The sequence below is a fragment of the Sparus aurata genome, chromosome 20 (assembly GCF_900880675.1).
Source record: "Sparus aurata chromosome 20, fSpaAur1.1, whole genome shotgun sequence".
Classification (NCBI taxonomy): Eukaryota; Metazoa; Chordata; class Actinopteri; order Spariformes; family Sparidae; genus Sparus; species Sparus aurata.
The window spans coordinates 11,715,450-11,741,577 of record NC_044206.1 but is presented as its reverse complement, the minus strand read 5'-3'; the positions used below and the strand labels follow the sequence as shown (position 1 = coordinate 11,741,577).

The window sequence follows — 26,128 nt, the reverse complement described above, 5'->3', positions numbered from 1 at the left end:
CCCTCGTCACAGGGTTTCATACTATTTTCCACACTCATTTTGTACCTTGGCTTTTTACGAAAGTGTCTCTGCCCAGTCGGACAGTCCCCCGGCGTGACGGCTGACATTTCTAGTGAAAGAGCACTATTGTTGCTTGTTAATCCCCCTCCACCCTCCTCTCCATAAAACAATGGTATCAATTGCTTCCACTGAGTACATCCACAGCTCTGAGTGAGAGACAGACTGGCCGGGCCTGTTAGCTAGTCTGCCAGCCGTCCTACCAGGCAGCCAGGCCGACCTTGTCGTTTCCAGTGATGGCTCTGTGCTGCCCACAGATTCCTCTAATACTATCTCTATAGCATGAGAACCTTGATTGTAGCTGCACTGCCACCTCGTAAATGCACAAATAATGGCTTGTGTATATATTTATTTTCCCGGGGAGACACTGGAGCAGACCAATGGGTTCGACACAACCCCATCCCCCACCCTCTTAATGAATGGTCTCCTTTCTATTTTCCTTCATTTTCCCCAGGACACTGCCATTAACTTTGACAGATGATATGTTCTTTCACTGAAACAGTGATCCTGAGCACACTGTCACTGGAAATTGGATTCGCACACCCACCCCTTTGCTGCTTGCCTTTTCTCCATCTCTCCTTCTCTCTCCGTCCTCCTTTTTTTCTTGTTGCTCTCTCTCAGCCTGCACTGAGGGACACACTGTTAATATTCCTTTTAGAGCTGCACTGTACAGCCGGGCTGCCAAGTTAACCCTCTGCTGCCATGAGTCAGACAGCCAGCCAGATAGCTGGTGTCACTTACACAGATGTCTGACCAGCCAATCTGTCCTTAAGTGCTCCTTGATAAAACCAGCTCTGCTCTGTGCCCATACTGCCCAGTGTGTGTCTGCGGTCCGTTATCAGATAGCAGTGATTTGTGGTTGGTTGTCCTGAAGAATAAAGCCTTTCGCTCTTATATTTACTTTAGAGACATTGGTTGAATTTAACCTTCATTTAAAAAAAATGAATAATAGAATAACACACAAAGGTGCTAGATAGAGAATACCCAAGGAGGCAAAAAGATAATACTTGTCGCACTCGATGTCTCCAGATTATTGTTGCAACTAACAATTATTTTCATTTTTTGGGTTACTCTGTTATTTTTTCGATTAACTTTACTGAGACTTCCCAAACAACTAGGACTGGACAATAATTCCTTCAGTGTGCAACGTAGGTTGTTATGAGTGTAAAAGGTCTTGAAAATTGAAAAGTCCGAAGTGGAGCCCCTCTCTTTTACAGAAAATACTGCTCCTGAAGTGCCTGAAATGCCTTGTAAGTAGTCCCACTTTTAATAATGTGACTTCTTGACATCACACTACATCACCATGTCACACATTTGCATAATTTCTGCCTATATTCAAGAGAAGTGAGGCTAACTGGAAGCTATGACTGATCCAACTGTAGAAGCAGTGATGTGTGCTGGCTCAGGTGTGTTTGAGCCGACCAATCAGAGCAGACTGGGTTTTCGTCCAGCCCTATGACCAACAGTCCGAAACCAGATGATATTCAGTTTACAGTGAGAAAATATTCACTATTATTCAATATTGCAACCTCAGAGTGGTTGGTGTTTTTGTTGAAAACGTGACTAATAAATAGAATGAATAACAATTATCAAACAAATCTAACTAATCAAGAATCTATTAAGACTGAAGTGATTACTTATCAGCTTCACTGCTCCTCATCATACCAAATCTAATCTGCCTAATTAAGACACATGTAAGTGTCATGTGCAGCGGCCATGTCCAGATTCCCTACACAAACCAAAGCATCTTAACAAAGATTTCAGTGGAACAAATCCTCTCTATTGTGCCTCCTGTGTGGGCGTATGTGGCAGTTGACAGTGTATTACCCAGCTGCTGCGGTTGCAGCTGCTTGCACATTAGCCTCAGTTGCGCCGCCACATTTATCAGTGTGAAGTGAACACCGCGTCGGAGAGATAATGGTCCTGAACAAAGATGATACCACTCTGGTTGCTGCTAGCTCGAACAGCTAGGTGGTTGTAAGTGGCTCAGCTCATAGCATCGTTATCACACTGCTCTGCTGCCTTAGCTCGTGCCCGCAGAGTCTGTGTAGCTAGTGAGCTGCTGCTGCTTATTCCGTCTCCATGGGCTGTCATCCCAGTGCAGGAGCCTTCGCACCGAATCACTGTCATGCTGAAATGTTTCAGTGCTGAGCCTGCTAGATGATAGGATTCCTATGCTTTTAGCTGCAGGAGTGGACGGCAAGCCAAAAATCTGCCCCAAAAAGAAGTGCGATGATTACAGGCTAATGACGTTTCCCTTTGTGTGGGTATAGAGCACAAATTAATCTTCCATGTCTTGTTTCTGTAAAAGTTAAGTAAACATTTGTCGGCCGTTAGTTTGTCGGCAGTTTACACAAATAAACTGCATGTGCAGTATGTGTATTTGCGAGACAAGTATCTCAGAAATGCACCCATCAAACTAGACCTCCGGCTGCAGATGTTTGTCAGTGAGAAACCACAACTGCTGGATGTAAATGATACTCATTCAGTAAGTGAGTCTGTCAGACACTATCAATAAAGGCGGATCCTTTGATTGGTTTTGTACTTCATTTCATGTCAACATAATTTCCATTTTTCTTGCCTTTTTGTGTCGCAGTAATAATTCTGTAATATGGCACACCAGGCAGCATATGGCTGCCATTTATGATCAACAGCCCCTGTAAAGAGGTGACTGGAATATGCAAATGTGAGCATGCTAATGGAATTGTAATGTAATGAAGTACGTTGTAGATGGCCAATAATGAGCCCTGGTTATTGAGTGTTGATGGCGTCTTCTCTGCCAGCCTTTGTTGTTTCACGAGCCGCAGCTTTCTTGTTTGTTCTTCATGGCACAGACGCACGCCATCATCCAAAACACATGTGCGCACACAAACACACACTCACACAGACTTCGATACATAAACATTACGTTCTTATTGATTCATGGCTTTGGCTGAAAAGCATATTGATAAATACCTGGAGCACTTGCCCACTGAAATTGTGAAGCTAAATTGGGCAGAACTGAGACAGATGCGGCGCTGTAAATTAAACAAGCAATCTTCTCTGTTGGGTGACAGCACAATGGTGATTAGGGTTTCATGTGAGCTGCCCTACATTATTTATGGCAGTGCTGTGGGCTGCCTGCAGTTGAATAAACCCACAGTCCATTGACTGGGCACATTACAGGAGGCCGTCTTGTAGCGAGAGGGGGAGTTAAAAATGGCTTTATTTCCTCTCGAGGAGGTCCATTTTCATCTAAATGAAGGTGGAAGCCCCAAGCGTGTTGTTTCCAGGCCCTGCGTGTGTGAAATGTGTTGACCGTGTTCCAGGAGGCTTCTCGGCAACGCTCCACTCCGTGTTCCAGGGCGATTTCTGCTGAACCTCTCATTTGCTGTTGCTAGTTTTCTTAGTCACGGCCTACTCAACTGAGCACTGCCATTACATTTTAATACATACCGAATCACAGCATGCATCACTTCTTCCTTTTGATAGTTTCCTATGTGATTTTGTGGCCTGTATTGTTTTATTTAGTATCCACGTAGAAAAAAACGTGTGTGTCTCATATGACCGGAAGGTATGGGCAGGATCTGGACATTCTCTCCTCAGCCACATCATCGATTCCACCTGAGAAGTGACACTGACTTTTTTTTAAAACCCAAACTTTGGTTGCTTTCACTGGCTGTCTTGTTTGGAAAATATTAATTGGGACTCCTGGCTACTGTTTATTTGTTCATGCTGCCTTTCGGTTCACTCACTTGCAGTACAATGCTGCGCCTCAAGGACCAGGTTCCAGTGTTTATAGGAGCGCAGTGGATTATGATAAACAAAGGATCGGAGTAGTGATTGAGCTTTATATAATCCATTAAAAAATGCCTAGATGGCCTCAATCCCCATCCTGCTGAACAGCCTGGGACGCACCTAGTTTAAGCTCGCTACAATCACAAGCTAGGCTCTGTTTTTCATTGCGACAAAAAAAAAAACTCAAAGACAAAATGAATGAGGCTGGACGTCCTCAACAACATTTATATCAATAACTGTGATCCCTATTCATGTGTAACTGATTTTCATCTCAATCCGATAACTGTGCACATTAATACTAATGACTATATTGATTGATATTAGTTTCTTTGTAGATATTATATAGATCCAGCGTGTGGGTGGGAGACCCAAGCACAACAGGATGTGGTCGTTTCAAAAATGGCTCCACACACTCAAGAGTATTAAGGCACAGCCACATTTCTAGTAGTTAACCCTGCAGCAAACCCGCCCCCCCCATGTCAACCGAAATATTGTCAGCAGAGGGTTATCTGCCACAATCAAGGACTTGTTAACAGAGACATTAAAAATAGTATCTTCTGTGGAAGGCATATTTGAAAACAGATTGAATCAAGAAGAAAATCTGAAATTTCCCCCTTCAGTGCAAAAAAGGCACAGGTGTAACTAATAACATTAAAATGGCTGTGTCCTGTTTAGTTTTTACCAGTTCTAAAGCCTGTTTCTGTACATGATAGCTCACTGTTATGGCTTTCTGGGCATGATGCATTTTCTGATATGAAATTTGAAAATGCTGGCTGCTGATTTTGACTGCTCTCCTTCACTGTCCCAGTCCGCAGAGTTGACCGGCGTGGCTCAGCGGTGAGCGCGGACAGTGGTGGAAGCAGGAATGTGAAAAATGAGGTGAAAACAGTTTGCAGAGCATTTGGAGCTCTGCCCGTTGTGACACCTATGCACATGTGAAAAGTCTGGAGAAGTTTTCTTGCGTTCTAGCTAAGCCCTGCTCCCCGACATTTTAGGGGCGCTTGAAGTGCTAAACTATTACTGTTAATCCGTTATTCTTCTTTCACCTCTTCACAAACAACAAAATGACAGCTGTGATTAACGCGTGTCTGTGTAATGTTTTCTTTGTCGGGCTTGTGGTCATCTGGCTCGTGAATTGAAAAATTGAAAACAGGTGTGCATTGTTTCATCATCTGAGCACCGAGGGAGCACTATCAAGTTGTTGAAGGAGGGGTAGAACAGTTTTTAGATGTAAATCTATCAAAGCTGGATGTGCTCATACCTGATGATTTCTCTCAGTTAATAAAAGCCCATCATCTTAATGGATCCCTGCCTTCAGTTGTTGCATTAGGCAACGTAGTCTCCATGGACAACTGAGATTGCAGGGTTAAGGGTCGCTGATTTTCTAATGAAAAATTCCAGAAAAAGTAGCTTTTCACTGCGTTTGTACCATCTCAACACTTGATTTAAAGAAAGCGCTTGAGAATCTTGAAGGCTTGTGTTTTCAACTGAACGCAGTTAATCTTTGTGCGTTGGAGGTGTGGGATGTGAAAATGGGATGCCATCTTTAATTTGTGTTTTGCTTGTGAATTTCATGTCTATAGTAGACTCATTGTGGGGTTTCTGCCCATGCACAAGTTATGAAATGGCTAACAAGAAGGCTATGTTGTTTTATTGGTGAATTAAGTGTCATCTTCACTTTGATGGATGTCTAGTGCGTGAGCGTGTCCTAATTGTCCTCCCGCACAACAGCATGTTTTCATCCTCCGCCGGTCCCTGGCCCACTTGAGCTCTGGTCCACTTGTCCAGAGCGCCAAAACAATGCGAAGCTGCCGTGCTTCTTCAGAGAGCCACTGTCGGGCAGTCCCCCAAGGGTGGAGTGTTTTCTAATAAGTCTGTGCCAAATCTGGTCACGGCACTCAATTGCCTCTTTGTCAATTCCTCCATGTGAATGTCACTGTGGCTGAGCTGTGGCTCCATGGATTCCCTGTGTTCATACCTTACATGGCTTCCATCAGGACATAGACAGCACTGCTTGCCTCCCCCTCAACCACAACCGCCGCTCCTACATCATCCAGCCATTGTGTTTCTATCGCATGAAACTTATTTTTTAGCCCCTCTCATGAAGCGTGAAATACAAGATTTTATATTGGCATTGGCAGGTATTTAAACTTCTGATGTGATCCAGGCTGCGCTCATTAAATCGTCAAAATGATGTAACGTTTCACTGCTGCTGCTGTGTGCCAGCATGGCATGTTTTTCCACTTAGGGATTCCAATATTTGTCTCTGTCATAAACACGGGGCATCTGGTTGCCAGTAGTGGGTCCAGCCTTCATTTGGACTTTGACATCGAAATGTGGATGAATTCTTCAGAGGGAAGTTGCCTGGCTTCTCTTTTAGCAGCTCGCGTAGGTATGATAAATGTTACTAATCACCTATTGACCCCGAGAGGTCAAGCCTTTGCCCTGTCACCCATCACCCTCCGCCTTCCCGCTGTCTTCCCTCTGCCCCCGTTCCCCCTGGATAGCCTTTATCTTGCTCAGGCATTAGTTTTTCTCTCCAACACAGATACCAGGCAACACAAATATGCACTTTTCCTTGTTCGCAGTCAAGTGTGAGATTTTCTTCCCCCTTTTTCTTTATCGTCCCGAAAAAATCTGTTATTTGGCCTTGTGGCCTCGGAAATACATTTATGTTGTGAATGTGATTAGATACGGTGAGCCAGAGCAGATATACTTCCCTCTCCGTGTTCTCAGCTTTAGTTTTGACCTTTGCACTTCTAATATCACAGCCAGTTTTTAGGATCTTACTCGAGAGAGATAAGCAAATAGAAGAAAGTGTGAGATTATCTGGGAAATAATCTTCTGGAAGAAATGAGTTTTGGGTGAAACAGAGGCTGTAAACGTGTATGCACACACACACACACACACACACGGTAGTATCTATGCTGGATGTGGCTTTTTTTTTTTTCACTGCCAGTGTAAAGAATCGCAGAGGAGCTTTTGTTCTTCTGAAAATCCACCTGATAATGTCCGTAGCTGGCTCCTTGCCTGAGCTGGTTGGATTTAAAAGACGAAAAAGAAAAAAAAAAAAAACTAGTCTCGAGTGCCCAGCCCAGTGTTACACTCTTTACACACCCAACACAGTGGCCCAGATTCTCCACAATACCCCAGTGAAACAGCTCCTCTGTTTGGAGCCTTTAGAAGTGGATGGCGAATGTTGTTTTCAAGGGGGAACCCAGAGAGTTGAAGAGTGCAGCGCAGGTAGGGAAAACAATGCAGGTGACACAATAATGGCACCAGCGGGATGCCAAGTTGTCTGGGTTCACAGATAGGCCCTTACTCCATCCTCTTCACCCTTCTCCCACTTAAGTGTTCCACATGAGACTGATTGAGCCATTTCGTATTGCTAAGCTGCGTGAAGAGTGCTACTTTTATAATGAAAGAATACTGCTAAATCAAGGCTTGACAAATCTACTTTCTCCATGTCCCCATATTGAGGGTTGGCGGATTAGACTCTAATTTTAGTTCCACTTATCTCTTCAGCTGCTTTTAAGAATTAGTTCCAAATAACAAAAAAGTGTGAAAAATGTGAAGGGTTTTTGGGGGTTGGATGGGAGGGTGCAGGGAGTTGGGTATTGTCTGCGAAGCGAGGCTGTGAAAAAGAGATTGTCTGGTGGCAGCGAGGGCCTTTGCAATAGAGTTTAACTTTGCATACAAATCTCCAGGAAAAAAAAACGGCACTTGTGGCGGTTAAGCAGGGGGCAGTTGTTAAACGGAAATCTTTGAGGAGTATTTCAATTGCCGTCGCACCCGCCACACGGTGTCTCAAGTGGCTTCATGAGCTTACAAACCTCGATGGAATTTTCGAACAACCCAGACCATGAAAAATTGAACACAACTTTTTTTCACCTCTGTCTGGCCTCGTTCAGTATTCCAGAAACTGGAAGTTTACAGAAACATTTGTGATTGTTGCAGAATCTGTGATGAATGAACAGTTAGTCAGAAAGCCACTGAGTGTTTGTTTATGGCCTCGGTCACACTACATAACTTTCAAATTTGTCAGATGGCTGTGCTCTTCGCACTGCACAACATTCTGTCTTATAATCAGGAATCTCAAAGTCATGGTTTGCACACTACATGACCGATCAGCGACTTGGGTCGGAGGAATCCTCGACTAGTCTATCTTTTCACTCCAAACTAAATTTTCTGGCTGGCTGCTGCTCCTTTGCTTGCCCATGTGTCCTTCTTGACTCATCCCCTCCTCCAGCCTGTCTCTGCTCTCACTGGCTGTAGCTGATTGCATGGCAATCCTGACCCATCACCTGTTGCCCCTTTTTGACCAAAGCTAGCCATGTGCTGGTTCTGGGCTGGTGCTTCAAAGCTGGTTCAACCTGTGAACCGTTTCAGAACTAGTTTGCTTTCCCATGGGCTTGAGAGCCACTGTAATGTCACATCGGTCACCGTATTCATTTCAAGTTTCCAAGCATTGTTAGGAACAATTGTGGACCTGTGACACTTGGAACGAGTAGGACTACATTGACTCTTTACTAGACTTGTCGAAATAAAGTGTTAAAATCCTGTTGGCATTAGAGTTTCTAGTTGACTTACTGCCAGTCATCAGTAAGTTCATACGGTTTAAACAAAATCACTTTCATGGACCTACTCTAAAGTCACTAAGACCCTGATAGCTTAAACCTTTCCATCTCACATGTATTTGGCTACTGTGACACGTCATCAATACTAAACAGCCATCAATACCCCACTGGAGGCAGTTGCATTTAAAACAATGGAGGACACAGCATTGGTGTGCATTCAGCACTTTTGAATAGCCGTCAGCTTATTGATTCCTTTTCAAGGTCAGCATCAATTCCTCTCTGCCTCGTCTTTTCTGTTTGTGACAGCGGAGGACGTGTTAAAAAACTTGCTGTGCAGTTGAGCTGGGAGGTGGAGACCCATTAAAAATCCCACCATGGCGGTTTTCACTCAGATTTGCTTCTCTTGGAGCGGAGCCCTTTTGGTCGCGGGCAGTGTTTGGGTGTGATTATGTAATCCATCAGGGTATTACCATAAAGGGGATGGGGGCAGGGTGTCGAGGGGTTGGAAGGTAATAGCGGTGCTACTGATGATCATCGTCTAGCAACTGCCCAAGGGCAGGAATGTTTTGTGTGTCGATGTGTCCGACAGGTGGCTCGGAGACGCTAATTGATTAATGATCAGGGTGATATATGAGCCCCCGCGGCCAGTCTAAACATAAAGGCTCAGAGCACCAGTGTCACCCTAAATCATTTCCAACCAGGCCAGTAAACCCAAAACGGTTCCCTCATTAGCATATGAAAGACCAATTGGGAGAGAGACTGTGCCTTCCAAGCCCTTTGTAGACCGTCTATTGTCAACATCCTGAGTCTGAATTAACAGGCTAGCGTTTTATGCCAGATGAATAATGACAACAAAGATGGTTTTATGATTAAGGGTCACTCAGTGCTAATGAATGATTAACATCACCACAATCTAAGCCTTTGATATAGTTCAGATTCTGCCCCCTCTCTCTGCCTGTGCATGGCTTTGACAAAAGCAACGCTAACCAAGATGATTGCACTCCTAAAAAGAACTACTGCCTCCTGCACTGTACGAGATGTAAATTGTTGTTATTTTACTCATAAAATATGGTTATAAAACGCAAAGTTGAATGGATGTGTTTTCCCCATGTGTTATAATAACTATAATTCCTTATACCTAGAGGTGAGATAATTTACATTCTTTCTTTACATGGCTGTTCTGGCTCTCTACATCATGGAGATGACATATTTTCCATTCAAGCACTGTCAGATTCTTCTGAATGATTGAACATTGCTGGAATTCACCTGCCCCCAGACGATCATATTTTGCACTTGGTGTTCCATATAACACAGTCATTGTCAGTGGATTACTCTCTGAATCTCTCCCTCACTTCCTCTCCCTCTCTCTCTGACTCTCCCTCTCACTCGCTCTGGTTATTTACCATTCCACAGGGGGCCTTGCGTGACCCTCTTCATTGTTTTGTTTGGATGACTCTGAAGGACAATGGCAGTCTGGAGCCTTGGCTGGCACTCAGCGTGTGTGAATCTGCATCTTTCCATTGGGAGTGCTGTCCTCCGATGTCAAGAGAGGTTATGTGATCTATGTGTGACTGAAGGGGGTTTCCACCGCTGAGAGCCTCAAGGAGAGAGGTTTGTATTGTGTGAACGCATGTGCGCATGCACGCGGCCAATGGAATTTTATAGAGGCGAGCGAGTTAAAACAACACATTGTGTCTGTTTTAATGTCAGCTCATGACTCTCGCTGCAGGGCTGCCATTCCCAAGTAGCCTCGCACTCGGAGACCGCTGGTCCTACCCGCAATCAGTTTTTTTACACATTTGCACTGAAAGGCGAAGGAGGCGTGCTGCTGTCACAACGCATAAGGGAATGTTTTAGAGTCAATGAATGATTTCACTCGATAGTTGAGCCGCCTCCCATCAAACCCTTTTAACCAGGAGTACTTGTACAGCCCAAAGTCCCATGAGCCAATGCACGCCTGTACATTGAGGATCGGGTGACCCTGCTGTATTATCGTTTCAGGCTCTCCGCTTGGTCAGACTGCAGGTCCCTCAGCAATTGAGGCCTTCTAGGTGTGGTAAATTGGGTTCCATTTTAAAAGCAGATGGACTTGTCTGGCAAGGCTCCAGCAGCGAGGGGCCCTTCTTTTCCGTGTGTGAGTGTGTATGTGTGTGCAAGAGAGAGAGAGAGAGAAAGGTGAGTGTCTGCGGTTAGTCGCTTTCACCCATCAGCAAGGATAATGACGTGATTACCCCAGGCTACTCCTGTCCACTCTGATCAGTGTACAGGCTTCAGGCTTGCATATGCACACACACACACACACACACACGCTCACGAACATGTGCATAAACTCTGTCCTCATTTCATCCTACCTGCCCTTTTGTCTAAATTAGGCTGTTCTTGGTCTAGTGGACCAGTAAAAACACACACCATTCACATCCACACACAGGAAGTGAGGGCGTGTAACAAGACAGGAAGTAGAATAGACGTCGTTCAGGGTTGTTCAGGGTTTCTGGGCACGCAGGCGAGCTGCTTACACTTTAAAGTGTTGTCAGCTGAAGGAATAGGCTGTTTCACATTACTCAGATCATATAGAAGGCTGCAAACTGCAGGTTGGGGGCTTGTTTTAAATATAAATATATCACAGGTGGCCACTTCTTACATACTGCACCTTGAACAGCCAGTCATGCCAGCATCAACATAATGTTGCCTTTCTACTCACTGTTTTCTACTGACCATGTCTAAGAGCTGTAAATTTGAATATATGGTAGTTCCTGAGGCTGTAGTTTGTGCTGTTTTATTGGATTACACTGCATATTGTATTCTAGGGTATAATACTGTATGTTGTTGTCTACCCTGCTCACCTCATACAAGGTGATATTTGTTACAGGGCTAATACGTGGCATTGTGACTTAAGTGTTCATGATGTAAGCGTCCACACCCTGTTGTGAATGGGTTTTTGTGGTATTAGACAGTACAAATATTACATGACATGTTTGCAATTCATAGGTCTAGAATTACAGTAATTTTAGGATCTGCAAAGGCACCACTTGGCAGGGATGTCGGCTCGGCATCTCTTAAGTTTGGTCTTCCCTCTCCATCTTTGTCAAACGGGGCAAATTAGCACACGTAGCAGGGAGGTGAGCTTGAAGCCAACACATGCAAGAGCCATATTTGCTGTAACAAAGCTTAATGCATTTATTTGGCAAACACCTCGTGTGAATTTGGAAACATGATTCCTCCTTAAAATTGACTTGAGGTTTGGAGTTGAGTTGCATCATGCGCAAACAAAATCAGTGCTTAAAGGTGCACTTTGTAGTTTTCAGGAGGAAATTTTAATCAGAAGAGATGATCTTCATTGACTGTTTTTTTGTCTGAACAAACTAAACAGATTGCTTTGTTTTCGTGACTGAATTAACAAAGTGACCAACACAATTTCATACTGTTGTACTTTGTTTTGGCGGACCCTGCCACCTTTCTAGCTTCAAACAGTGTTCTGCGTGCCTGCATTTTGTAATGTTGATGTTTGACTGTCCTCAGGAAATTGTGATAACAAATTAGTGTGAAATTTGTTTACTGCCTCTTAGGGCGCACTCACACTAGGCAATCCGTACCGTACCCAAGCATGTTTGACCCCCAAAGTCCAGTTTGTTTGACTAGCATGAGCGCTCCGTACCATGCTCAAACATGGCACACTTTCTTGGCCCTGGCACGGTTGGCAGAGGTGTGCTTCGGAATATTACTGTCGCTTACACACAAGTACAAGCACAAGCACAAGCACAAGCATCACATGGACCTGATGTGTAATCGATGCGACCTTTCCTTTGTGAATATGTGAATTCCGTCTATGACCAAAATGACTTATTACTAGAAAAAGCAACAAAGTCAGTTAAGTTACAGTCACGTTCTCTGTGTTGTTCTCCAATGTGCTGCGACTGCCCTTCTTGTAAACTAAAGGAGTTATGCATGTGTTATATTACGATGAGATGACGTATGTAGAAGAGGTAACCATACTCAGGCCTGGTTGGGGCCGGAGCAATGTGAGTACAGGCCAGCGGGGGGACCGGGGAGGAGAGACAATTGTGCTTTGGCATGGTACGGAGCAACTGGGCCAAGTGTGAGTCCGCCCTAAAATGGCTCCAAGCCCACTTTGGCCTGGAGGGGAGACATCTTTTTTTTCATCTTTTTCGTAGTGGTGTCACCATGGCCGTCAGGAGGGCTCTGTCCTTTCAGCAAATTGCTTGCTTTGTTAATATATAGGACCATTCTTGCTCACTGTAGCAAGTGCATAGCGAAGTGAAATAAAACCAAACAGACCACAGTTTTAAATGTCAACGGTTTCACTTGAACATGCATTTGGAAAACCCTGGTCCTCAGCTCTACGTTTTATGGGAGCCGGAGGGATCGTGTAGCCAGGATATGCTCAAAAGACACTGTCTCTGTTTTCTCCCCAAGGAGACAGACAAGAAAAGTTCACTGCTTCTGAGCAATTTTGACACAAACCAATTTTCTGTTTAAATATTATTGACCATGATTGTGCTGTTGCTTGCTGAGCAATTTTCAGTTGATTCCATGAAATCCAACAAAGTGCCTTCTAACATTTAAAAAACCACCCTGTAATTCTCATCCAGTCGTTTCTGGTTAAAAACAAAACATCCCACAAAACATTTCCCATGCCCATGCCTTCTGCGGCACAAAGGTGGCATTTATTGGAGGTCTCAAGTGCCATGTGATTCTTTTAATTTAGACCTGTGACCAGACACATTGGTAAACATATTTAAGCAACATGCATAAACAAAATGACATAGTGCACACATATTGTATTTCCAAGAACAGCGTTGTGAGATCCACGCCTGCTGCAGCCATTCGTCTGTACAACTCAGGCCTAGCTGTCTGTGTGGAGATGACACGCCACTTTAGATTTGTCTCCGTCCTGGCAATGAAGGCGCCTCTGTGTTCCTATTTGTGCATCAGGCTGAGGGGATTTCTAGGCCGCCACCTGATTCACATTGCTGTAATTGAGTTGTGGCCATAAGCGCTACTGTGCCTGCCTAGGCCCCAGGTTAATTCACACACCACAAAAGCACTGTTTTACTCCACTTTTCACATGATGTCTGGGGTGCTAATGTAGTGAATGCGAAGGTCCAATCTATTGGAAAAAGGGCGAGGAGATAACAGGGAGTGTAAGAGCTGACGGAGGAAAAAGAGTGTAAGAGTTTTTGTGAAGTGGAGCAGTTGTGTGCCATAGAGGCTATGGGGAGTCACTGAGTCTGCAGCACGTGGATAAGGACCACAAAGCTGTTGGTTTCAAATATCTTTCTTTCTCTTTCTTCCTCTCTCCTCAGAGCTTAGGAGCTGCAATCGATTCAAGGGGAGATTTCCTTGGCCAAGGACAGGGAGATTGACGTTTTTGGGGTAAGCCCGAATTTGTCGCTCCTGTCAACTCTGGGTAATTGGACTTCTCCGCACTTGCGTGCGTGGGTACCAAACCCCATCTTGCTCTGTACACAATAGCATTGTTCCTCGTCATGTGACTGCCATATTGGCTTTGTGGTTGCACTGAGCTCGTAGCTCATGATTCTTTAGTCCTCGTCGTACATTCTGCTTTTCACTGCCGTCATAAAGGTCACTTTCTGTGTATCACTGCTGAGGTATTGGAATTATATTCATACACACACACACACACACACACACACACACACTGTACTGTTTCTAGGAGGTACTGTGGCCCGCATGCCGCCAGTGGTAGGATCAGGTCTAATCCTGGGTCTGTTGCATCTGAGTTGGAGCTGGCAGCGGGGAGATTTGCTCTGTCATGTTCGAGCGACAAAGACCAAACAAAAACAGCCATTCATCATTAGGAACTGGCTTGGAGAACTTGGATCATAACTCTGTGAATATAGACAGATTTATTGAGTCTGAGTCATCTTCCTCTTGTCAACCGCGCAACGTTGTGGCAGCAGAGAGAATACTAGTCAACTATTTATTTTGTTCTGTCCTTTCCCTTCATTTCATTTCACGTTGTCCTGCCAGAACGTTGCCACAATAATGACTGGCAGCAAGGAACTGAAAAGGTTGGTGAATTCCTCTCTCAGCCAATCACAGTCCCCAGGAATGTGGCTTAGTTTGCCCTGTCCTTTCCCATTTGCTCTTCTGCTACCTGTACAGACTTGTCTTCTCCTGTCCTGTCCTGTCATGTCTTGTCTTGTCCTGTCCTATCCTTCACATTCTGTCTCTTCCTGGCCCTGGGGAAAGGCGATCTCTTCCCTCAGACGAACACCGTCCCTCATTCCAGCCTCCAAGCAAAAAGCAAACAGAATGGTATGTGCACCAAGATGCCAGCCAATACCCAGAAGAATGCAGACTCCCTCTGCAAATCCACTCCTTCATTGGATGCCCACACCAGAGTGGGTGTACGTTTTTTGGTGCACAAACACATATTCACTCCCACTGAAGACGTCCATGTGTCGTAACTGAGGGTGACAAGTGGTCTGGCAAATACTTCCCTTTTAGTGACGGGTTTGGCATGCGGGTGGCCTGATGGACAAGACTAAGACTGGCATTCTGGTAGTAATATGCAAGTCTGTGTTGCTCTCTCTTCTTTTACCTTTCTAGGGGAAAGTTATCCCACTGTAGTTTTTGTGAGGTTAGAAACTGGCTAAGGCAGCCAGAAAAACATTAAACATTAAAGTAGGTCAGTTTTCAATTCAGTTGGGCTCTCATTTTAGTTGTTTGGAGGGCAATAAAGCTTATTCACTTCATCTGTTCATGATGGAATGTCACTCTTATTGGAAGCATGTAATTACTCCATTAGCTGCATCATTTATTTATTTATGTTTTATGTTTTCATGCAGTACTTATGCGCAGTCCTTCTCCAGTTTTCCTTCTCACTCGCTGTCTCTGAGTTAGCAGGTTTGGGGTTTTCACCTCCACATACAGCGGTATTTAACCCTCCCTTTCCCGTCGTAACTTAGAACCAGGCTCATACACAGGTCTGGGAAGCGGCCCCGGCAGTTGATGTGGAACACATGCCTTTAATGATTCACACTCTGTGTGCGGTAGGTCGGTGGTGGCTGCTGAGCCGGCTGCCTCTCCCTCTGTCTAGAATGGGACTCCTGTGTTTTTTTTCCTCAGTGGTGTGTTTCTCTCCACTCTACAGATGGAAACTTGAGGGAAGTTGAAATGTGTTTATTATTGTTGTTATTGTGCACGGTTGTTCCTGTATGATGGCACTTCTTATTCTCGTTCAAAACAGGCATGTTCCGTTGCATCTGCAGAATACGATTTGCAGGCTGGGGCATCTGTAGCAGCACAATCCTTCATTTATAATGGTATGTTGCGATAGATATTACCTTAACCTCCTTTAATTGAAATTGGTCAATTCGACAATACTAATATTTTGATCATTTGTTCACCTCACTCTCACTTTTTCCTCCTTTGTTTGACACCCTTTAAAGGGGCACTGTGTAGTTTTATGGAAAAAAAATCAATCTTGGAATTTGAATGTTTGTAATACAAATGAGGTAATAATACAAAGACAGAAATATTCATTTTTCCATAACTGAATATACAAGCTGTTCTCAGAGGAAAATAAGGTCCCCAGAACGCTTTGAAACAAAAATAAACAAAGTAAAACAGTATGAAACTGTGTTGTCCTTTAAGGTCAGTTTGTTTAATCAGTTTATTCAGTCATAAACAAAGGAGAGTTTGTTTATTTAGTTTGCTAGGCATAAAATAACCAGCAAGAGGAGATATTTCTCTTCTGATTAAAACTTCTACCCCAGAAGTACATTGTGCACCTTTAATTTGATTGTGATTGTGTTGCACACTGTGGCTTCCCACCACATCCACCTCCTGATTTAGCAATTTTCATTTGTCAAATTTCCACAAACCCCCAAATTTGAGAGTTTCTGGTGAGAAAACTACTTCAACCTCAGCGTTGTGCTGCTGAGCTCATTTATTGTAAGGCATTTGAATAGCAAAGCTATTGAATGGCATCTTACTTCCTCACCATCAGCAGAATTGCAGAATTATGCTAACGTCCCGATGCTCAGTCGAAGTTTGCAGTTTGCAGTTCACCCACAGAGAAAAAAATAGAGAACTTTATAAAGGCATCATGGATCTCATTCAGACAAACGCAGCCAGTGCCTTTCCCTGCAGCCACTGGTTTACTTCTCATTGTGTGCGTTAACGGGGAGTTTCAGGCTGTACAGTCAAAGTGCAGTTAAATGTGCCAGCACGTGACAGGGAGTGGGCGCTGTCCCCGCCATCCAAGCTGACATAAATGGCTTCCTGTTTTTGCTTTCACCCAGTTCCTCCACAACCCCAGCCTACATCTTTCCATCTGCGCTTCCATCTTTTGTTCTTCCCCTTTTTTCTCTCTATCTCTTCCTCCGTCTCGCCATCCTGGGTCCCACGCCCCCTTTGTGTGGCCTTGTCTGACCTTTCCTTCCTCCGCTCACTCACACATACGCACATCTCTCTATCTCCTACCACACACACTGACTGGACATCGCACTTGCGTGGTTTAAAGACAAAACGGCTCACGTCCTTGACATAACTGCAAGTGAGCGGCGCTTTCCTTTACTGCAGGGAGACAAACTTACGGGGGGCCGCAGCACTTAACACTGAGGCCGACGCACTTGCTGACCTTGCTTGACAGAGTGGCTCATATGTGGTGGATGAGTCAAGAAATAGCATGCACATGCCAGGATGAAGCATTGTATTAATGTTCAAAAGTGATGCAGTCATTGTTTGACTGGCAGTAATGGATCACACTCTTATTATGATTCAAGGAAATGTTTGTGCGTGTGATTGGAAGTCTTTTGCATTAGCGGGAGAGTAATTCAGATTTAGCTTTTTTCCCCACAAGAGCTTGACTTAGTGCCCACAAGTTTACCAATGCAGTTCACTGTGTTTTTATGTGGTAGTGCTCAGTTTTTTACAATACCCATAATCCACTGCATAACAAAGTGCCACTCGTAAAGCATTGCTTTAATGAAACAATGCCTTTGTGCTGTTTTATGTAATGTGTTTTGTGTAAATTGGTGTTAATCTGTTTGGGCTCATAAATTAAGCTTTCTGTTAGAACTTGTTCTATAAAGCTCGCTGCTCTCAGTGCTTGTTTGAAGCAACAGAGCGAGTGCTTGAAGTGTGTGTTTGTGTGTGCGTGTGTGTGTGTGCGTTTGTGTGTGTGTGTGTGTGTGTGCGTGTGTGTGAGTGAGTGAGTGCTGAAATTGATGAAGAGACCTCCCTGGATTTGAGTGTTGCTACAAAGCACTACCCGATACTGTATGCAGAAAGCCCCAGCCACTCTAGGCAAGAGGGCGTAGCTAACTGTACTGAGTAGTCTGCAGTTCCTCTTTGGGGCGCCTCCTGACAGGAACTTGGCAGCGAGGAAACATAAACAAATTCCCTGTGGTGGGCTGGCAGGCTGGGCGGCGCGGTTCCCCCCTGTTACCATACATGCACAGCACAGCGCAGCTCAGCTCAGGCTAGCCTGCTCAGCTCAGCTCAGCACCCACAAGCTGTGAGAAATAGATCTTAAAGGGACAGGTGCCGCCTGCACTCCTTAAAGGGCCACAGGCCCACTCTGTATCTGCAGTCTGTTTTTTCTTGAAGTGGTCACAGTTGCGTACACTGACATGTTTGCTTTTCACTGTATTGTTTCACACTGACAGTGATGTGTGTTACTTCTGGTGCATTGACCTCTTGGCAGTTTCCACCAACACCATTTAAACGCCGCCTGGGGTGGGAAAGTGCTGCCAGGGGTCCCAAAATTGTTGGTTGTGCTGAGGTAGCAAAAAAACTGAGGCGGTGATGATGTAACGATGGAGGTTGGGGAGATAGGAGGGAGGCCTTGCAATCCAGCATGCATGAGAGAAAAGGGTGTGGTTGAGCACAGCAGTCATAAAACACACATGCACACACACACACGCATGTGCCGTTTTCCCACAACCGAAACATACTCAAGCATACATGCTTGCACATATTGAAACATGTGTGTTCAAATAGGCTGACATGTTTGCAGTTTTCTCTTTCTCTCGCCCTCTGTCTCACTGTGCGAACACAGGGGTGTATTGTGCAGCCTGACCTGGTCCCGGTCCAAAGGCAAAGAGAACCCAGATTGCTGAAACAGAGAGCCCACTACTAACAGGGCGGCCAGGCTGTAGTTGTTATAGCCCGGTACAGCCTTCCAAACCAAAGGGGACGGCTAGCTGAGCCCAGACACTGTGTGTACATCCATGTGTGTGTGTGTTGTGTGCACATGTGCACACTCTTTTTGATCAGCCACAGAAGGATTTTTTTGGACGGCACTTGCAGGAGCCGACATGGCACCTCGGCGCAATTTCATAAGCACTGGTAAAGGCATTTGCCTGACTTTTAATAGCCCTTCGTCTACATAACATCGTCCAAATGCACTGTTTTAAAACCGTCCTTTAATAACGGTGCTGGTGGAGATGGCCCGCAGAAAAGAGGGCGATGGCGAGTAGGAGGTGGAGACCCTTCTCCTCCTCCACCGCCTCCTCCTTCTCCAATTCCTTGTAGGAGGATTACATATGAATCTCTCTTTCACTGTTTTTTGTGGAGTGGTGACGAATGCAAGAGCCAGCTCAGAGTCTGCCTCACTGGTTTCATTCGCCTGTCAGACTGTCTCATCTGTGTGTACTTACGTGATTAGCACCTGTTTAGATATTGTAATATAAATTTCTTTGGGAGTGAAGTCGTTGAAACGGTTTTCTTTTCAAAAAGAGACTGCAACACGTGTGTATCCCAGCTAGTTACATTAGTAACTAATTACATTATTCCCACTGAGTCCCTTCTCAAAGTCATTTGAGCTGTGAGCAGACACCTCAAGTACTTCAAAACTGGAAGTGGTGAGGGATTATGTCACTGCCAGACATTTTGTGGAAATAACAATGCTGTTGTTTCCCCAACTTTGTGTGTGTGTGTGTGTGTGTGTGTGTGCCTGTGTGTGTGTTTATGTAAGAGAGGGAGAATAGAACAGTCAGTGCTCTTCTCTGCGAGCAGCAGAGGAGCGGCGGATGAGAAGAGGGTGACAGAAACTGTTAGGATCCACTGAGAGAGCGCAACACAGGCAGCTCTGGTGACACTGCAGTTCACAGGAGGAAAGCAAGGGGAGAGAGGCAGGGAGAGGGAGGCTGTTGGAAGTGGAGGGGAAGACGTCACCGAAAAGTGAGTTAGGGAGACAGAAAGAATCTTCCCCCCAGCAGGATGATTGTAGATGAGGACACTGGAAAAAGAGGAGATTAAGAGAAGGAGATGAGGGTGAGCACTGCTGGCGTGGCAGCAGGTCTCCTGGGATGCCATTAGCTGGTGTGTGTGTGTGTGTGTGTGTGTGTGTGTGTGTGTGTGCCCGTATGGCGCTTCACCATTTAACTTAAGGTTTACTGAGGCTTAATGCACGTACATGGCCACAGTTGTGTGTCTGAACACTCACGTGGAGTAAAACCTCCCACCAGTGAGGTAAAGAAGACAGCATCAAGGGCCCAGATGTATCCCCCCCCCCACTCACACCTCCTCTTCCAGGTCCCAGTAGGCACATCTCTGTAATGGCCCCCTATCGATCTGGAGACCTCCTTGTCCACACTCAATGCCGATCGATTGGAACCTCGCAAAGAGTCTCGAAGGGCTGCTTCACATCCTGCGGCTCGCTGTGTAGAAAGTGTGTGTGTATAAACAGCGCTTCTTTTTTTTTTTTTTTTACATACTAGAAAAGAAACCTGTGTCTGCATGATTGTGCCTCCATACAACTGTTTACCTGTGTGTGTGTGTGTGTGTGTGTGTGTGTGTGTGTGTGAAGGTGCAAGTCCAACCTCCCTGTCTCGCTAGAAACCTTGGCTAAAAATTGTCATGTTGCACCATGAAGCAAAGGCCTTACTCTCATTAAACCATGAACGATACATGCCTCTAAAACCTTGCAGCATAAAGACATAAACACCCAACATTAAAAGACTCGCTCAGCCTCCCACAAGAGAGAACAGACAGAGAGAAAAAGAGAAAAGACTCCCTCGCCTCCCATGTCAGAAAAAAAAAGCCTGATTAATCAGTCAAGCCACATGAAAACTTTGCTTGTTATTGTTGCTGCTTGATTTATTGAAGGCCTGGATCTGGGTCAAGCATCCCCCCATTCTATGTCTCTCTCTTCCCTCTCCCTTCTTTTTTACCCTCTCTGCCTTTTTTTTTTTTTTTTTCCACCTAAATAAGGGCCCACCCCCCACGTCTCTTCCCTTTGTCTCTCATCTGGTTTTCTGTTTTTGTTAAAGGACAGTTGATTAATGGTGCCACAGACAAAGCCCGCAGTCTGCTCTCAGGCCGGGCTCAGATAGGGCTCCGCTCTAGGTAAACCAAAACACATGTGCTCTGGACAGCCACTGGGAACTCCTGAGGAGAAAGAAAGGGGAGAGAGAGAAGAAATTAACGACAGTAGTGGCTGATGTATTATATACAGTGATATAGGGTCCTTCCTGTGCTGGAAAATGTGCAGTAAAAAGCAAAAGGAGGAAGGATGAAGGAGTTGTGTATAACATGTGCTCAGGGTGTGGCCTTTACACTACTGAGATTTAGTTGCACCATGCTGCATCTGTGCCGTTCATTAAAATATAAAGCTACCCTTCTGTTCAGGCTCGGCTTCACCTCGCACAGTGTGAAATTGCACATATTTACTGATTGTAATGTAGCAAAGAGACACTTCCACACCTGAGCATTGTTTTCTTGCCTGCAGGCTCCTCGGGAATGAGCAAAGTGCCACTGAGAGTCTTGTAGAAGAGAATTGCCGTATTGAATGATAAAGAAACATATTACTGTGACTGCATTGAGAGCTTCATAGTCAATTGTCTTCATAATGGCAGGCCATGACACTGATGTCACACACGCGACCGTGTTTGTGTATTTATGTTTGCATGCCTTGGCATGGTCTAATTGGTTGCCGCCTAAGGTGAACATGTCTCCATAGGAATTATTACCCAGAATGTATATTGGATAATAACAATAATGTGTTCAGTTACACTATATTGCACCATTTATTACACTCCCCTTCAATTTAGAGGTAAACAACACATCCAACTATAAGCCCATATAGACAGGGTATAATGATGATTGCGTTATATGAGCGGAGATTATAAATGCTCAACTTTACTTAATGATGACTCTTTGCTCTTAACTTGAGGGCCCTCCTATCCCCGTATGGCTATATGTTGTGTGTGTGTGTGTCTGTAACTCATCCACACACAAGATGTTGCCACACTGATGATTTTTTCAGTGTTCCTGCTGCATTCATGCAATGTTGGCAGAGTCTCTAGGATAGATAAAGACAAATAAAAGTATAAAAATGCAAAATGCTCGGCTTTTGATTAACCTGGACGCCCTGCCGAGTGACGTCTATGTGTGGGAAACACTGGAGGGGTAGGGCGATGTGTTTGGGCTACATTGCCCTCCAAATAAAGATTTTTCAGAGGCACTCTTTAAACCGAGGGTTATGAGATCTATCTCCATGTCTTATGGGCCTTTTCTTTATAATTGCTGCTAGGTTGCTGATGATTTGATAGCTCACTAGCTAACAAGCTAATGCCACATTTTGATTAATTTCAATGTTGCACCCCCCCTCCCCCTTTTGATGACTTGTGACACTGAAGTCCGATAGTGAAGATGCACTTTGCACCGCTCAACAAATATCAGTGCAGACTGGCAGATTAGGAACACATGTTGCAGATCAGAGCTTATAAGCACTGCTAGTGTCCAGGTAATGAAGCAGTGCTCTACTTTATTTGATGGCTTGATAGATAGAATGCAAGATAAATCACCATAGCTAAAGACAGCATGTTGGAAATGTCCAGTCACGTCTGTTTATGTAAACGCTACTGACAGCTGCTGATGAGCTATGAGGGTCTTGAAGGGTCACCCGGTTTCATTTGGGAAGATTTCAGCCACTATCCCATGTAACTCTGTTCTAAGGGGCAGGGAGGCCCATGAAAACCAGGTCGAAATTGGAAATGGGACTTCGTGTTCATGCATGCAGCTTTTGCGGTTTGGTGCAATTTGTTAACAAGTGAAACCAGACACAAACAAACATGTAGAACTCATCTTTCAAATTCAAATGACCTTGGTCAGACACTTTTTCCCTCTCGACCTGGTTTTTGTTACATGGACAGTGCTACCAACCAACCTGCAGTATGTGGGCCAAGGCAAGCAGGGATTGAGTGTTGTTTTGGAGGCAGCGAGGTCCAGGAGGAGTCTAGCTGGTCAGCAAGGTCACCATCCAACACCAACAACACCAGCACTTTGCAAAATTGTGCACACCCAGAGTCACAGAGAAAGGATGGATCTCCCCTGAGGAGTTTGTTACAGTCATCCACCGCATCTCACTCAGACAATATGTGCCTGCCAGCTTCCTGTCTTTCCCGGCTCACACACAGGGATAATCCCAAAGCCTTCCTCTGGGTCTATGAGGGATTAGCAGTGGCATGTGGACTGCCGGAAGAGGAGGCAGGCAGAGAGCAGACAAGTAGTGACTGTACCCTGGAGCAACACCGCTTTATTAGGAATAAATCTATTCTCCATCCACTCTGTACTGTCCTCTTTCCAGTGAATGGTCTGGATATGTTGGGAGTCTGCAGAGAAGAGTGCAACTTAAACTGTTAACCCAGGTATGACCAGTACAGCTATACGTTGGTTAGCGGTGCAGCTGATAACAAAACTAATCTTTCGGATCATTAAAAATCAGGCTGCCGATAAGTGACTAACAACATTTCGTTACACCGCTAATACTGGTGGAGGATAGTGTAGCTCAAATCCCTTGATGTTGGACACAAATTGGTGTGAGAGAATGCGCTGGGGACTGTTGACAATCGGCAGGGTGACTGGGACAGCGGCTACATTTTGAACAGACCTCTAGAGCGTTGCATTTTTGGGACTTTCCCTTTCCAAGCTCTGCACGTGAAGACTGTACCATAGTGCTTGCTTAAGTTTCCCTCACGATGCCCAACTGACACCAGGAAGAAGGAGAAAACTTTGTCTCATGCTCCGGCTACATTTGCAATAAACATGTGGTCAAAAAGTCAGCTGAGGTTCTGCTGATGGGCAGAAACCAGCTGAGTGGAAATGTGCGCAACACATTTTTTCCTCTTTTTTTTGTACTTCTTCTTTATGTGATGTACAACTACTCTACAGTCCATTAAATATGTGCCCGACATTGCCATTGAGCATGGTGTTGACAGAGGAAAGACTGCGGTGTGCAGTGAATCCAGAAATCAACGGTGTGTTCCTAGACAACCAAAGCGGTGTTCGCGGCAGTGGTATAGGTGACATGTCACTTGTTGACACTCCAACCTGCTGTGGGGCCTGAGCACTATAGTCCAAACAAGCATGGTTGTCTGCTCTGATGAGCACGGAGCCAAGTGGCTCATCTTCACTTCATTAGACCGAGCGCCTGTTAATAATTCATGCCCAGCTTTCCCCGGAAGCAAAACCAAAGGCTCAGCTGCGCCTGTCTGTCCATATTTCTTGTCACCGGACATTTAAGCCTCTCCCCATTTGGACTACAAGTTATTTACTCACTTAACCCAACCATCCCCCCCCCCCCCCCCCCCTCCGCCTCCTCAGCCCTGCGATGTGCACCTGCCTGGATGAGCAGATGATGCTGTAGTGCCAGAGGCAGAGGTAGAGCAGTCTTGACATATTTTTATCTTTTATTTTTCTGTTAGCTTGTTTTTCTCTGTCGTTGCCTTCCCCCCCATCCATTGTTACTCAGAGATGATGTGTACCCAGTGTACCCGATGTACTCGCTCTTCCTCCCTCCTTCCCTCCATCCCGGGGGAGTGTCTGTTCTCGCTTTATATTTTAGTGTTGTTTCGCCTGTTTTTTTTTTTCTTCTCTCCCTGCTCATCGTCTCTTGTTGCACTGCGGTGTCAGATTTAGTTATGTATGCACCCCATGTGTTTGATCCCCCACCACTCCTGTGTTGTGTACATTGCATAACCACCCGCTGCTAACCCTAGAATTGTACCTCAGCTCCCTCTCTCTCTTTCTCTCTCTCACTCTCATTCCTCTTTTTCTGACACCCCCCCCCCCCTCCCCTCCATCTCCCTTTTCCTTCTTTGGCAGCAATCCAGGTCGTCACTCCTCCATCCCTCCCTTCTCTCCCTCCAATCCCAAACCTTGAAAGTTGGAGCACATTGCCTCTCTAACTCTGTGACTGTATTTGTCTTTTCCTCCCTTCCACTCCTTTTACCTTGCTATTCAATTTATTTCCCATCCTCTCTCTCCTCTCTCTCTGCTCATCTCCTCTCCCTGCCTCCTGCTCTCCACTCTCCCAGTGGTCTCATTAGGCGTGAAGGAGGCTGCCTGGTGTGTGTGTGAGCGTGTGTTAGTGTGTGTGCGTGTGTGTGTGTGTGTGTTATCTTAGGCAAAGTCTCACTTGACTGAGCAAGCCACTCGCGCTAGCGGGGGCCTGGGCTCCATTATTACCACAAAGCTGTCACAAACAGTATATAAAGTAGCCTCCTGTTGCCGACTTGTGGGTGAACACAGGGTACTCTCTTAACAACAGAAGCTACCGCTGTTCTGTGGTCCTTGTACTAAAGGAAAACTACTCTTGCCACGTAATCTGGCTACAGCTTTGCCAGCATATGCCGCTCCGGACACACTAAACCAAGTAGCAAACATCTGTCTTCTCTCTAGAATGACACCCTACCTATGTGGTCGAACCTGTGGGATGTCGGATGCCCCTCTGTCTTCTTTTCTACTGAGTGAGTGAATGATTATGTGCGCGAGCTTGTGTGTGTGTGTCCACCGCTGTTTTGCTAGTGTCTAGTTACAGGGGATGTGCAGGAATGGGCCCCTCTGCTGCCTCGCTGGCAGGCTTGACCCCAGCAGGTCAACGTCCATTACTGCACGAAACCTAAATGTCAAGCACGGCCCTCCCGCCACAGCCATTTGTCTTTCTCTGCGGGTCAGTGGGCCTGGACACGCTCACATATGCACGCAAACACACCTCACCTGCTCCTGCTTGACCAGTCTGACATGCGCAGCAATCTTCTTCTTAACATTGGTCTCTGCATCCAAGAATGAATTAATTGTTCCTCGTAGATACCAGGAATTCATTTCCTCCAACAAATTCGAGCTTATCAGTGCTATTGAGTGACTGACAGCCTGACTGGACCCAGCTGTTGGCCAACAATTGTTTAGATTTAGCTTATCTGTGAGCCGACTGATTAACCTTCGGTGCCGATAATGACCACGTCAGTGGATGGATTTTTTAGATGCACTTAAAAAGTAGTTGAAAACTTCCGTATTGAAGTGCTCCTGACAGTTAGAGAAGACTTTGTGATGCAGGAAACTGTACCAAAGCGAAAGAAGCACAATATTTGTCCAATCAAGGACAGAAACGATTTTCTTTCATCACTTGCTCTAAGCAATCTTTCGCTTTGATTTTCTTTTGTGACAAAGTCACTATATGGGAAAGATTCATTCGCTATTTGACCATTGTGTTATCGTTGAGGTGACTGAGGCTGGGGAAACATCTTGAAAAAAAAAAACTTACGCCACCTCATTTTTCCACTCTCGCTTCGTGCATCAGGTCCTTTTCAGCTCTCTCTCCAGCAGTCAACTTGGAAAAAGCATTTATTCCTCATCTGTTAAACAACCTCACCCCCTGTATACAGTGATGAGCCCTCACAGCCATTATCAGAAAGCACACTGGCCAGCTCCATCACTTGTTC

The 26,128-nt window shown here is 45.2% G+C and overlaps 1 protein-coding gene across 2 annotated transcripts in view; it reads left to right on the top strand.

Moving 5' to 3' along the window:
- The window catches only part of raraa (retinoic acid receptor, alpha a), a 149,044-nt gene that overhangs the window by 5,660 nt on the left and 117,256 nt on the right, over nucleotides 1-26,128 (top strand). Inside the window, exon 2 of one of the 2 annotated variants that reach the window (XM_030400692.1) lies at nucleotides 13,736-13,805. The exons of the other annotated variant lie outside the window; for it this stretch is intronic. The gene's annotated coding sequence lies outside the window, so the exon portion shown is untranslated. The remainder of the gene's footprint in view (nucleotides 1-13,735; nucleotides 13,806-26,128) is intronic. 2 annotated transcript variants of the gene reach the window in all.